Source organism: Macrobrachium nipponense, chromosome 7 (assembly GCF_015104395.2).
Source record: "Macrobrachium nipponense isolate FS-2020 chromosome 7, ASM1510439v2, whole genome shotgun sequence".
In the NCBI taxonomy this organism is placed as follows: domain Eukaryota; kingdom Metazoa; phylum Arthropoda; class Malacostraca; order Decapoda; family Palaemonidae; genus Macrobrachium; species Macrobrachium nipponense.
The window spans coordinates 70,637,662-70,653,920 of NC_061109.1; positions in this window are offsets into that span (position 1 = coordinate 70,637,662).

The window sequence follows — 16,259 nt, forward strand, 5'->3', positions numbered from 1 at the left end:
CTACTTCAAGAAGATGAAAATAATATCTACCATCTTGTGTGCTTCATGTCTACAAAATTGAAAAAACATCAGAAAGTATACTCGACAATTGAGAAGGAAACTTTAGCCTTAATCACCGCATTGAAAAAATTTGAAGTGTATGTGAATAGACCTAGGAATGAAGAAATTTTAGTTATGTCTGATCACAATCCACTGTCATTTATCCAGAAAATGAAAAATCACAATCAAAGACTGACCAGGTGGTCTTTGTGCCTGCAACAGTATAACTTAAGAGTGCAGCACATTAGTGGCAAAAACAATGTAGTTGCTGATTATTTATCTCGTTGCGAATCGTTGGATTCAACACCGTGATAAAAAATCTTCTGGGGGGAGGTATATTATATATTGCTACTTTCAAAATGCATGTTTTCCCCTCTTTGAAATGTCTTGTAGATTGTGTAACATTTTTTCAGATTCCTAGATAGCTTAGAATTGGATGTTTTAAAATGTGTGTTCAGATTTTGCATTAACATCTTGTAAAAGAATATATATATAACATAAAGAGAGAGATCTTTGTCTTTTCAAAGCTGCAAATGTTTAACTTTTATGTCGACACTTTAAGATTAGAGAGTCTGCGAGATCTGTTTGCTTCAATACTCTGTCAGCGCGTTTGATAGCGAGAGAGTCGAGTCCTTGCATTGTCGTCAAAACATGTCAATCTTAATTATCGTTTACCCTCCGTTTCAATCGGGTACGTATCTGTTGAGCAGTCTTGTCTTGTACGTGTATGTATTTGCCGAGTACCACGTGCATGTTACTCATTTCTTTATGTAAGATTGCGTCAGATTTCAGAACTTTCGAGAAGCTTTCGTGCCTAGAACGTTTTGAAACATCTCTGTCATTTCCATAAAGGAAGAGATTTTCATTCGATCTTAAGACCTCGAGGCAGTTAGATCTCTCTCTCTTCTCTCTCTCTCTCTCTCTCTCTCTCTCTCTCTCACTCGACATCGAGATTATATTAACGTAACGTAAATTGGTCACTCGTAAAATTTTAGAATTTCATGTTTGATACTTCTTAGAATTTATTTAGTTTATTTAGTTTCTTTTGTGGAATCTGAACAAACATTTCGTAATGGCGCCTGGTTTTTTTGTGAAAGTGTAATATACAAGCTGCAGCAAAAGAGAAAGAAAGAAGTTGGTATACCAAAAAAGGTAAAGTGTGTTATATTTTTATTAGTTGCAACTAATAATGGATAGGGAGTGTGTTTAACTAATAACGGATAGGAATTGTGTTTAACTAATAATTGATAGGGAACTGTTGTCTGTTACGAAGGTTTGGTTAAAAACTGTTGGTTACAGTGGTTTTGAATGAAAAAGATTTACACTTTTCCACATTGTCCTGATATTTTTTGTGTTGTGTCTGTTCCATTGTTTGTGCACTTATTCATTTTCTTATTGAAGTGTGTCTTTTTGTTTTATATTTTCATTTGCATTCACAATTTAATTGACTTAGTTATTTTCATTGCTTTATCATTGCACATTTAATTAAATTTAACACTTGTGAATTAATTTGCATTTACTTAGAATTCTTTTCAAGTTTTATTGTTGTTTAACACTTGTGAATTAATTTCAAATTTTGGGCAGTTATTGCCTAACACTTTTCTTTTGAATTTTGATTGAGTTAATTTTCTTGAATTTTGTGATAAATTAATTTTGATTTAATTTTACTTAATTTGATTCAAGAATTAATTAAACTCTACTTTGTTTTCAAGTAACAGTAATTTTTCCCTGATATTGTGAATTTCACTTATAAATTTTGAATTTAATGATAAATTTTTTGTATTTAAAATTTTTATAAGTGTTTTCTTTATCTTACACCAGTATAAGTATATATGATTATGACTATATTTATGATAGGTAGAGACATAGAGTGGTAATTGATTTGCTTTCCTTCAATTTAATTGAAGTGACTTAGAACCAGGGAAGTACTTAGACTTCTGAAATCAGGGAAATACTTAGAGTTTTAAAGTTGTTGAAGGAGTGATGCCCTTTGATTAATTTAACTACTTACAAGATTACCTCACACCTGTTTTTGATGAACTTAGTCTGATTTTTCTGCAATACTGGTAAGTGTTAAGGGATCACTGTTGCCTTTAGAGTATTCAGTCGTTTAAACGTGTTATGAGGGTTCAGGTGTCTGGCTTTTTGTGAGGTAATAATTGATAAATGGTAACCAGATACTTGGCACTTCGTAACAATATATATATATATATATATATATATATATATATCTATATATATATATATATATATACATATATATATATATAATTATATATATCTATATATATATATAGTATATATATATATATATAGTATATATATAGTATATATATATATTATATATATATATATATATATAGTATATATATATATATATATATATATATATATATATATATATATATATATATATATATATATATATATATTAATGAGATGACAATTATCTCGTTATTCTATAAGGTAGCGATAGGTCAAGCGCGGCAGGCAACTGGCATTAGCAACACATTCTCTCTCTCTCTCTCTCTCTCTCTCTCTCTCTCTCTCTCTCTCCTCTCTGATAGCCAACAGCTCTTTTCCCCTCTCTCTCTCTCTCTCTCTCTCTCTCTCTCTCTCTCTCTCTTGTCATACCTCCCCCCTCCATTTCATTAGGTCATCAAATCAGTGTCGTGAATTACAAAACTATGCATTTATTTAAAAGCAAAGTATTAACTGAATGTTAACTCAAAGTCCAAATAACTCAGATAACCCTCGGTAATTAATGCAACAGTGCACAGTAATTTAGTCAGTACACCATTTTACCAATGAATAATCCCACTCTTCTCCAGAAAATAGGAGACAGGAGAACACTCTGATAAGCCCAAGAACATAATCAAAAGATCACATAAACAGTTTATCTCTGAAATAAATATTCAAACACAATCCAGCCACACTTTGGCTAAAACAGTTATAATAGCTCACCAATTTCAGCACAGTTTCACTTTTACCAAACAGAAACACGTTGGCAGAGCCATCGCGGCTCTGCCTTCTCTCCCCGTAACAGTCTCTTCATGATAAGTCTACATTCATTATGTAGAAGGGAAAGGCTCACTCACATACGTACGAACAATGTTTGCGCCTCAGGTAACTGCTAGAAACCAGTTTCAAAGTCACCTCTACATAGCTCTCATGGCGACAGGACGAAGGCACTGATTTGCTAAGCCAGCACTCTTGATCATACCACATCGAAGAAAGCTGTGTAAGCATTCCTAAGCTGTCGCTCGGACCACTCTGTATCTAAGGAAGTTAAATTGCTGATTCTCCACATTCTAAGAAACGTCACAGTATATCACATTGTATTATTTAAAATATCTCATAGCAAATTCCCCCTTTTTATGTTACAGATAGCTCGGCCACCTCCAGGCTAGCACCTGCATAGCCATAGCTCACATAAAACAGCTTATATATAAAAAACACATTGGCCGGCTCATAAACACTATGATAACTGCACGTCTCTGGCAGTACAATATAATGTCTATCACACATTATCTCGAAAAGCCTATACCAGGGCTATAATAACAATTGGGTGTATAAACATTTCTCCATCTTGAATTTTCGAATCTCCCATTTTGTCTGCAACTGCAACTGCACAGACTCGCGAAATATGTTGTAGCAAGGCGAAACGTCTCCCAGTGGAAAGCATCGGATGACTTCCGTAGTTCAAAAGCGCTGTAGAACCCCATAGACTCGTAGAAACTCTCGTATGTGGCACACATCAGCAACATCTCTGCAACGGCTGGTGGGCGTCTTGCTAGCGTTGGGGAACGATGTTAATGGTGTTTCAGTATGTCAGTCATGTCATCGGTCAATTAAAGGAGAATTAACCCTAGACATACTTCTGTCAAATAATGACCTCAAAAATTCCCAAAAATACTAACTGAACGTCTTCCCAATAAACACTATTCATACAACCTCTCACATAACCACCGAACCAGTTCCTATCTCGTGAAATAACTTCATAAGATCGCCAAATCATAAATCACTACTAATAATATATACACAAATGACCAACCACAGCCCCGTAAAGAAAAAATATTAAATTCTCCAATAATATATACAAGAATATTCCAGCCCCATATTCAATTATCACGAGTCACCCCAATCCAGAAAAAACTGAGAAATCTCAAAACTCCACGGACTACTGCACTCACATTTTAAACTCACATATTCTCACAAGAAGAAAATAAAAGAAAAATAACAGGAAAAAAAACACATAACAAGCCCAGCCCCGAAATTATGACCAAAAATGTTCTCTCAAGCTCTGATATATCAGTAACCCACAAAATCAGTAAGAACTCTTCAACTGTCTAACAGCAAAAACCCCTCTTTATTGCTTATACGTATAATTAATCTCCATGAAATACAATACTAAACACCCATTTTATATACCCCGACAAATTATATCTCCTGTCTAAAAAGAAAATGCTATTTAAAGCTTAACCCCAATTGCATCTCTCGTAGGAAAAGAAAAAAAAGAAGAATAAAAAAAAGATAATAACAATAATAAGTGAACTTTCCCCATCACACAATATATATAATATACATAACCCGAAGTCTCCCTCATGAATGCAATATGTATCGTTACGGAATTTTGCCATCGCAACTTTGTCTTTTATCGGAAACGTCCAGAAACAATCCCCTTACATAGATGCATCTCCGTGAAATGCCAAAATCAGCATCTCTCAGAATAGTGCAAAATTCTGAGCAATCAACACTGAAGGAAAAGAGTCCGCAATTGGACTCATCACGGCATTAAAAGCAAAAAAATCCACCTGGGAACATGTCAGGTGCTCGAACTGCAGTATAGTCAGACTTGCAACTTCAGAAACCCATGATTTCTGCAAAAAAATTCTATACTGACACCCTCAGTCTCCAAAAAGCTCCAAAAATTCTATACTGACATTATATCAGCATATTTCATAAAAATTATCTCCAGGAAATCACCAATGTACTCAAAAATTGTCCTCAAAGACATAACTCCCACATGATATTACTCAATTATATAAAATGATTTATCACCTTTTCGGGATATAAACTACGGTAAATTCGCAATTCCACAATTATATGCCACCAAAAAAATAACGTCTCCATAGGGACTCGTAAGACTGCAACGCCATAATGCCACTCGCCTTCATTAGTCACGAAACCAAAAGAACCACAGAACCCCTCTCCTGGCTAGTAAAACCCCAGAAATTATACTCCAAAATTCATAACCACAAAAAGTCACCCCCAAAGATTAACACCATCCCCATATATCCCCATGTTAATAATAATACCCCTCCGGTGATAAAAATATTTCCTTCCATTTCATTAATAACCCCATGTGGAATAAAAACAAATCTCCCAAAAAAGTATTATATCTCCAAGTAGGATAATCAAGAATGTAACTCGATCCCCGAAAAATGCACTCAAAGCATCTAGCTGATACACTTGAAAATATTGCCCCATATCTCATCTCACAAGGGTTTCTATTTGCAACATAAATGGCTGCAAAAATAATTGAACTAAACATAGCTCTCCCCACCATACGCCTAAACTGTGGAATATCTCCAAAAAATAGAAAATATCACATGGCCAAAATATTATATCTCCAATTATATCTACAATTCTCCAGTAAAATAACCCAATGTTGTAGTCAAAACTATAAATTCTCTGTTTAGCATAACTGCTGAGAAAGGTAAAAAAACTCGGCAAATAAAATTGCCCAGGAAATCCTAGAAAAAATCACAAGTGTGCCATAACTTGTTATAAAAATAACCTCCAAATTCAGTGTCTAAGCAAAGACTTTCCCATATTCACTACGGCACAGGCAACTAGAAACTTAACCAAATTTCCTATTGCTGGCAAAATTGCAACAAACACAATTGTGCAAGAGGCTAACCAATCATCACCACTTTAAAATAATCTCCATTTCCCAAACAAATCTACATTAAAAAGAAATCTCTCTATCCCCAGTTATAATTATGTCCTCTAACATTGCGTAAAAGCATTCTCCATAGCATAAGGAAAACTTGCACCAAATTCATTTGCATTTCATTTTATTTTCTCTTCACTCAAGAGAAAGAAATAAAATCTTTCTAAAAGAAGCCCTACGGGCATATCACATCATCACCCAGTGGTTATCAGCTGATTTGATGGCTTTGAATTTTCCTATTCAAGGCCAAACTCGCCCCCATTACCCCGACACAAAGAAAAAAAGAAGAAGTTCAACCCCCACTACCCTGTCAAGCATTCCCCCGTGGAAGGTACATGCCTCGCTTGGGCACTACCCCTTGGTCGCTCAGCAAAAATTGCGCTGAGTGCATATACATGAGCAAGCGCTCTGTCTCCAGGAGCAAAAAAAAAAAAAAAAAACAATTCAAGCAACCCCAAGAACTAAGTTGTATGTATGAAAAAAACTTCACACATGTACATATGTGTCAAAACAAGACGAATGAGTCTCCTTTAACATTTGCCAAGTAAATTTCTACTCTTACAGGGAAAAAAGGAATTGTAATATGAACTGAATCCTAACTCAAAAAATGATTAATAAACTCAGGTGAAAAACAATAATGTCACACTCACTTCTTCAAATGTGAGAAAACCCGACCGCTAAACCGTGCACAAATGAACACGCGAATATGCACACATATTTGAACGACTCGGTATTAAGAGCAAGAAAACACTTGCAGCGCACACTCAGAAGTCTCACTGATCAACCGACACCCTCAAGGCATCTTACCATGGGCAGAAATGCTGACCCTAATAGAAAATTCCTTCTCAGTACCAAATCCACGGCTGAAAAATTCTTAACTCCCTTCACCCACTAACTGAAAACTAACAAATTCCCACAACCAGACTCTCTGAAAACAGCATCTTATTGTTGCTACTAATCTCACAAAAGGCTTTTTTTTGCTCAAACACCGCTTGCCACCACTAATAACGAGATGACAATTATCTCGTTACTCTAAAAGGTAGCGATAGGCCAAGAGCGGCAGGCAACTGGCATTGACAACACATTTTCTCTCTCTTTCTCTCTCCAGATAGCCAACAGCTCTTTTTCCCTCTCTCTCTCTCTCTCTCTCTCTCTCTCTCCCCCCTCGTCGTACCTCCCCCCTCCATTTCATTTGGTCATCAAATCAGAGTCGTGAATTACAAAAATATGCATTTATTTAAAAGCAAAGTATTAAATGAATAACTCAGATTCTTAACAGAATGATTAAATTGAAGTCTACACAATAATTAGGTCAGTACACCATTTCTCCAATGAATAATCCCACTCTTCTCCAGAAAATAGTTCCCCTCTTCCAGAATAGTTCCCTCTACCAGATCGATTCCCCACATTCTAGAATCACCTGTTAGGAGACAGGAGAACACTCTGATAAGCCCAATAACATAATCAAAAGATCACATAAACAGGCTATCTCTGAAATAAATATTCAAAACACAATCCAGCCACACTTTGGGTAAAACAGATATAATAGCTCATCTATTTCAGCCCAGTTTCACTGTAAATCAACAAATACTTAGGCAGAGGCCATCCCGGCCTTGCCATCTCTCCCCGTAACAGTCTCTTCATGATAAGTCTACATTATTATGTAGGAGGGAAAGGCTCGCACACATACGTACGTACAATGTTCACGCCCAAGTTTCAAAGTCACCTCTACATAGCTTTCATGGCAACAGGACGAAGGAACTGATTTGCTAAGCCAGCACTCTTGATCATACCGCCTCGAAGAAAGCTGTGTAAGCATTCCTAAGCTGTCGCTCGGACCACTCTGTATCAAAGGAAGTTAAATTGCTGATTATTCACATTCTAAGAAACTTCACAGCATATCACATTATATTATTTAAAATATCTCATAGCAAATTCCCCCTTTATATATATATATATATATATATATATATATATATATATATATATATATATATATATATATATATATATATATATATATCTATATATATATATATATATATATATGTATATATATATATATATATATATATATATATATATATATATATATATATATATATATATTATATATATATATATATATATATATATATGGGTATATGTATGTATATATATATATATATATATATATATATATATATATATATATATATATAATATATATATGTTATATATATATATATATATATATATATATATATATATATATATATATATATATATATATATATATATATATATATATGTATATATATATATATATATATATATATATATAGATATATATATATATATATATATATATATATATATATATATCTACATATATATATATATTATATATATATATATATATATCTATCATTATATATATATATACATATATATATATATATATATATATTATATATATATATATATATATATATATATATATATATATATATATGCGTAAATGCTCTTAACTGTCCAGGTATCCTGTCAGCATCAGAAACAAACCAAGAGCAATCTCGACTAATCCTTTTTGTAAAGGATGACACCCGACGTGATATCGCCCGTTGCTTAAAAGCCAAGATTTACTGGGACGTCAAGGGGAGATTTCTGCTAAGCATCTCTCTCTCTCTCTCTCTCTCTCTCTCTCTCTCTCTCTCTCTCTCTCTCTCTCTCTCTCTCACTCTCTCTACATATAAACAAGTATATCTCTAGTCTGGGGAAACAACAGAGTGGAATATTCATATGCCGTGAACCTTCACATTCGTCCATTCAAATCATTGCACACAAAGGCCAACAGGCAGGCGACAGCTGGGACAGAATCAAAAGGTATTTCAAATGACCCTCAGTGGAGTGGAAAACGAATGGAACAGACTGTTCCAGGAATGCAGTGATTTATAAGCTGTTATTTCATGGAACGCTTCAAGTGTGGCCGTTCTATCTATTGCTCTGGGAATGCGGAATACTGAAAGAAATCTTTAGTTGTGTATAATATATTAAGAGAAATGTACATTTGTGAAATTTCAATACATGAGTACCTCATTTTGACAAAACTTTAATTTATTATACATCTGCAATTAAATGCTAATAATGAAAAATTACAAATATATTATCGTACATATTGATTAACATTAAATTATTTAGTAATTAAAACTCTAAAATTTCAACTCTGCTAAAGTTAAAAATATTGATGAGTTATCGTTGTGACTATTCATCTTATGAATTCATATCCTTAAGATCAGTAATGAATTACAGGAAAATAATTTTCTATGAGTAGCAATATACACCTCATCCCTCAAATACATAGAGTGTATATGATATACTGATTCATACTTCCCTATTTCCTTACATTTTTCCCTGCACCAAAACAAATGAATGTTGGTTTAATTTTTTTTCTTTCTACGAAATTTTGCAAAAAAAAAAAAACAAAAAAAGGTCTAAAATACAATAGCAATGACAAAATCCTTAGACCAGTCATGGTGGCAATTTTTCCTTTTTAACTACTGATAATCTTAAGTACAAAAAACAAAATTTAAATTTATTCGCTTGTATGTATTAATTATAATATATATATATATACTATCTATATATATAAATATATATATCTAATATATATATAAATATTAATTTTTTATCTATATATATATCTATATATATATATATAACATATATATCTATAATAACGAGATAGTCCAATTATCGTTAATCATATTTTCAAAGGTAGCGGTGAAACCAAGGAGCGGCCTAAAGATAATTGGGTAACACATTTCTCTCTCTCTCTGTCTCTCTCTCTTGATCCGCTCTCTCTCCTCTCTCCTCTCTCTCTCTCTCCTCTCTCTCTCTCCTCCATCCATCTTTCTCTCTCTCTATCGAATATACCTCCCCTTCCATTATCTAAAAGTTGTCATCAAATCAGAGTCGTGAATTACAAAAAATATGCATTTTATTTAAAAGCAATTATTAACTGAAATAAAACTCAGCGTTCTTAACAGGAATGATTAAATGAAATGTTTCAAAACTCAGTAGCCCAAATAACTCAGATAACCTCGGTAATCAATCAAAACACTAACATTTAGTTTAGCCATAACACTATGCCACAGTCAAAACATAGTAATTAAGTCAGTATAACCATTTCTCGAGATCAATTCCACTCTTCTCCCAAAAAAACAACTCCCCACCCTTTACCATAATCGGCCTGTTTAGAAGAAGCAGGAGAACACTCCGGTTGAAGCATTAAGGCATAAGTTCTAAGGATCATATGGAAACATGAACCATCTCTTGAAATAAATTTATTCAAATAACAATCCAGCCCCACTTTTGGGCCTCAAAAATAAAGAAAAGGCTTACCCACATTGTCAGCACAGTTAATTTGCACTATCCCTTTCTTAATCAACAAAATACTTTTGGCAAGAAGCCATCCTGGCTCTGCCTCCTCTCCGTAATAGTCCCCTCCCATTCTTGGTAACACTACATTTCATTATTTTGGGGGTTGGGGGAAAAGGCTCGCACGTACGAATTCACAAAACCAATGTTCCGACCGCCCACCCCCAAACTGCTTCTGATTCCAATTTCAAACAAGTACACCTCTACAACATCAAGCTTTCCATAGCGACAGGACGGAGGCATGGATTTGCCTAAGACAGCAAATTTTTGATCACACCACCTTCAAAAAGAACATGTCAGCATTCCCAAAACTCGTCACCTCGAACACTCTGTCTCCCAGGGGAAGTTAAATGAATGATTCTCCACATTCTAAGAAATTTGTCATAGGCATATACACATCAAATATATTGATTTTAAATCATCTATCATAGTCAAATCCCCCTTTTTCTTTATGTAACAGATTGCTCGGTGCCAACCTCTCTGCCTAGCACCAGCCTAGCCACAGCTCCCAATAAAACCAGGCTTTATACATAAAAAAAATAAAAAAACGCACCCACAGTTGGCTGGCCTCATAAAACATTATGATTAACTGTAACTGCCGTCTTTCTGGCAGTGTACAACGTCAAATATCACACATTATCATCCCAAAACCACCTGGCATATGGGCCTATAATAACAACTGATTGTAGAAAAACATTTCTTCAATCTTGAACTTTCTCACCACTCCCGTGTAATGGGTGATTGGGTCCTGCAGCTGTACAGACACATGGCATGGGGCAAATGGCAACTCAGCCAATATCTTCTGCAATCGCTGAAAGGCAATCTTGCTAGCGTTGGGCAACGATGTTTATGGGTGTTGGCAATATGTCAGTCCATGTCCATCGGTCAATTAAACGAAAAATTAAACCCCAGGGACATACTTCAGTCAAGTAAAAATGACCTAAAAAAATTCTAAGAAACAGCAAACTGGAACCTCTTCCCAAAAACTACCATCCAATCAATGTTACCCACTGAAACTAATTTCTAACGTTCAACCTACGTGGAAGGGAACTCCATAGGAATCGCTAAATCATTAGTCATTATCATTAAACCCCGTAAACAAGAAAAAATTTATTAAACTTCTCCAACCCAAGTTCGTCCTTCCAATAATAATAAAAAAAACTCCACCAAAATTCAACAACATTAGGCACACACACTCCAGAACTCACAGAACCTCCACAGACTTCTGTCATCACATTTCAAAGCTCACAAATTCTCATAAAAAAAAAAAACAGCTTTCTTTAACAAACCCAGACCCAAGTTGATCCACTGAAAATGTTCTCCTCTAGCTCTGATATTTTCAGTAACCCACAAAAATCCAGTAAGAACCCTTTACTGCTTAACATTGATTAATACTCCAATGAAACATCCATGCCAAACACCCATTTCATCTCAATTCACGTACCCAACAAACAAATCATATACTCCCGTACCAAAATGGAAATGCCTATTTAAAAGCTTAACCCAACCAATTACGACCAAATCTCGGGTAGAAAATAAAAAAAAGAACAAAAATAAAAATAAAATAAGGGTGAACTTTTTCCCCATCACAAAGCACCATAAACAATACCTATTTATAACATAATCCGGCCATCCCCACCCCCTCATAGGAATGCCAAAATCAGCATCTCTCCGAATAGTGCAAAAACTCTGAAGTAAATCAACACTGAAGGAAAAGAAGAGTCAGCAACCCGGACTCATCAAGGAATTATCAGCAAAATTCCACTTGTGAACACGCCCAGGTGCTCGAACTGCAGTATAGAAATGTCTAGTCAGACTTGCAACTTCAGAAACCCATGATTCTCCAAATATTTATACTAACACCAGTATTCTCCAAAAAGCCCCAAAAATGGTCTTCAAAGACATAACTCCCAAATGATACTACTCCAAGTATATAAAACAAATTATCACCTATTTTGGATATAAACTACGGTAAACTTGCCACAATTCCACAATTATGCCGCCAAAAATAACCCACTGGTGAATATAAAAATGCAACATCTCCATAGGGACTCATAAAACTGCATCAAAGTAATGCCACTCGCCTCCAATTAGTCACGAAACCAAAAGAACTCCAGTCACCCCTCCCTTTTGGCTCGTAAAACCCCAGGGAAAAAAATCATAACCACAGAAAAAAAAGATCACCACCAAAAATTAGTGCCATCCACATATTACCATGTTAATAATAATACCACCCAGGCAATATAAATAATTCCCTCCATTACACCAATAACCCCATGTGGAATAAAAACAAGTCTCCCAAAAAATATTATATCTTCAAGCAGAGTCGTCAAAAAAAATGAAACTGTCCCTGAAAAATGTACTCAAAGCATCTAGCTGATACACTCGAAAATATTACCCCATATCTCCTCTGAGAAGTGTTTCTATTTGCAACAAAAATGGCTGCAAAAATAATTGAACTAAACATAGCTCTCACCACCATAGGCCTAAACTATGGACTATTTCAAAAAAAAAAAAAAAAAAAAAAAAATCATATGGCCAAAATCTTATATCTTCAATTACATCTCCAGTAAAATAACCCTGAAAGGCCATCTAAGGAGCTCAATGTTACAGTCAAAAACTATAAACTCTCTGTTTAGCATAACTGCTGAGAAGGGCAAAAACTCGGCAAATAAAATTGTTCAGAAAATTCTAGAAAAAATCACCATTGTGCCATAACTCATTATAACAAAACTCCAAATTCAAAGTGTCTAAGCAAAGACTTTCCCATATTCACCTCGGCACAGGCCACTAGAAACTTAACCAAGTTTCCTTTATCTGGCAAAGTTGCAATAAACACAATTGTGCGAGAGGCCAACAATTTCTGGAACGCAAACATCCAGAAAAGAAAGTAGTGCCATTATGTAAAAGTGCAAAAATACAAAAAATTCTCCCCTAAATCTCTCTGCAGCATCAAACAGCTGAAATTATAAACATTCCTGAACAATGACTCCAAGTCACGAACTGAGATATTAAAAAATTTACACAAACTGTCCTGAGAGAAAAATAAATTCAAACTCGCCCATGATAAAAAAAAACTTGTGTCAGCAATGGCTAACGTCCAAAAAAGGGAAAAGAAAAATCAATGGCACTGTTAACTGTTCCCGTGACACCTGTAACATCTGTGACTCATGTAGACTTCAAGCAACTGTCTGCTGAACTCATAAAAAAAAATGTGTCGTTAGTACCTCCCATATCCACTAAACATCACCACCCTTGATATTCATTACAACAACCATGTTAGTATCAGACAATAACACCAATATCAGAACTCTCCAGTATCACCAAAATTCACCAGAATTGTTATCACCAAATGCACCAAAATTCACCAGAAATTGATATCACCAACAATAAATCATTGTCACCATCCCCAAAAATTAGTACCACCGTGAACTCTGACAGAATCCCCATAAATATCTCTAGTAATAATAATAATCCTCCATAGTAATTCTCCATAAAATAATTCTCTATGATAGTTCTCCATAAAATAGCTCCCTGTGATAATTCTCCATAGTAATTCTCCGTAAATATCTCCATAAAATATCTCCCATATCACCAGTAAGGCTTTAATATTGCCATTCCCCAGTATTCATTACCATTGCCACACCCCCATAACTCCAATATCACCACTATTCACCACCAATCACCACCATTTGACATCACCAGTCCTCCTCACTTTAAAATAATCTCCATATCCCAAACAAATCTCCATTAAAAAGTAATCTCTGTATCCCTAGTTATAATTATGCCCTCTTACATTGCGTAAAACCATTCTCCAAAGCGTAAAAAAACTTGCGTTACATTCATACGCATTTCATTTCATTTCCTCTTCACGCAGAAGACAGAAAAAAAAAATCATCCTAAAAGAAACCCTACAGGCATATCATATCATCCCTCGTGGCTATCAGCTGATTTCATGGCTTTGAACTTACCTACTCAAGGCCAAAGTCGCCCCCTTCCCCTGGCACAAAGAAAAAAAAAGAAAAGCTCAAACCCCCGTTGGCACAACCCCATGGAAGGATCCCATTAAGCTCTCTTAGGTGCTACCCCTTGGTCGCTCAGCAAAAATTGCGCCGAGTGCGTATACATGAGAGACCACTGTCTCCGAGGGCCAAGAAAATGCTATCCAAGCATCCCCAGAACCAATTGTATGTATGAAAAACCTTCATATGCATACACATGTGTCAAAACCAAGACGAATGCGTCTCCTTTAACATGTGCCAAGATAAAAACATAACACGATCTACTCCTATGGGGAAAAAAGGTAATCTGAACTGATTCTCTAACTCAAAAAATGATTCATAAACAAAGGGAAAAACAATAATATCACACTCACGGCTTCAATGAGAGAATACCCGACCACCAAACTGAGGGCACTTCTGCACAAGCACGCGAATACACACATGCTTACGTGTGTAGGAACAATTCGATACTCAAGCGAGAAAGACACTTTGGCAACCGCGCACTCACAAAGCCCAACTGAGTGCCACAGAGCTTGCAATGTCTCACGACGGATGAATATGCTGACCCTAGTCAAAAATTTTTCTCCCAGTACCACAACCATGGCTGAATAATTCTTAACCCCCATCACTTATCAATTGAAATCTAACACATTCCCACAACCAGACTCTCTGAAAACAGCCTCTTATAGTTGCTATTAATCTCACAAAAGGCTCAACATGGTCCAGAAAACTATCTGCCACCCCTATAACGAGGTGGTCAATCTCGTTATCATATTTTCAACGGTAGCGGTGGACCAAGAGCGGCAAAAGGTAATTGGCAACAGATTCTCTCTCTCTCTCTTTCTGTCTGTCTGTCTGTCTCTCTCTCTCTCGATCGATCGATCGATCGATATACCTCCCCTCCATTATCTAAGGTCATCAAATCAGATTTGTGAACTACAAAAATATGCATTTATTTAAAAGCAAATTATTAACTGAATAACTCAGATTCTTAACAGAATGATTAAATGAAATGTTAAACTCAGTAGCCCAAATAACTTAGATAACCCCCGGTAATCAATCAAACACTAACATTAGTTTAGCCATAACACTAGGCACAGTTAACATAGTAATTAAGTCAGTATACCATTTCTCGAGATCAATTCCACTCTTCTCCAAAACAACTCCCCTTTACCAGAATCGCCTGTTAGAAGACAGGAGAACACTCCGGTAAGCATAAGAGCATAATCAAAGATCATATGAAACAGAACATCTCTGAAATAAATATTCAAATACAATCCAGCCCCACTTTGGCCAAAATAAAGAAAAGGCTTACCCATTCAGCACAGTATTGCACTATCACTTATCAACAAACACTTTGGCAGAAGCCATCCTGGCTCTGCCTCCTCTCCGTAATAGTCTCCCGTTCTTGGTAACACTACATTTCATTATGTAGTGGGAAAAGGCTCGCATGTACGAATTCACACACAATGTTCACTCCCACAAACTGCTTGAGTCCAATTTCAAAGTCACCTCTACATCAAGCTCTCATAGCGACAGGACGAGGCACTGATTTGCTAAGACAGCAATTTTGATCACACCACCTCAAAAAGACATGTCAGCATTCCCAAACTCGTCACTCGAACACTCTGTCTCCAGGGAAGTTTAATGATGATTCTCCACATTCTAAGAAATGTCATAGCATATCACATCATATATTATTTAAAATATATCATAGCAAATCCCCCTCTTTTATGTAATAAATACATACATACATACATTCATATATATATATATATATATATATATATATATATATATATATATATATATATATATATATATATTATTATATATATATATAT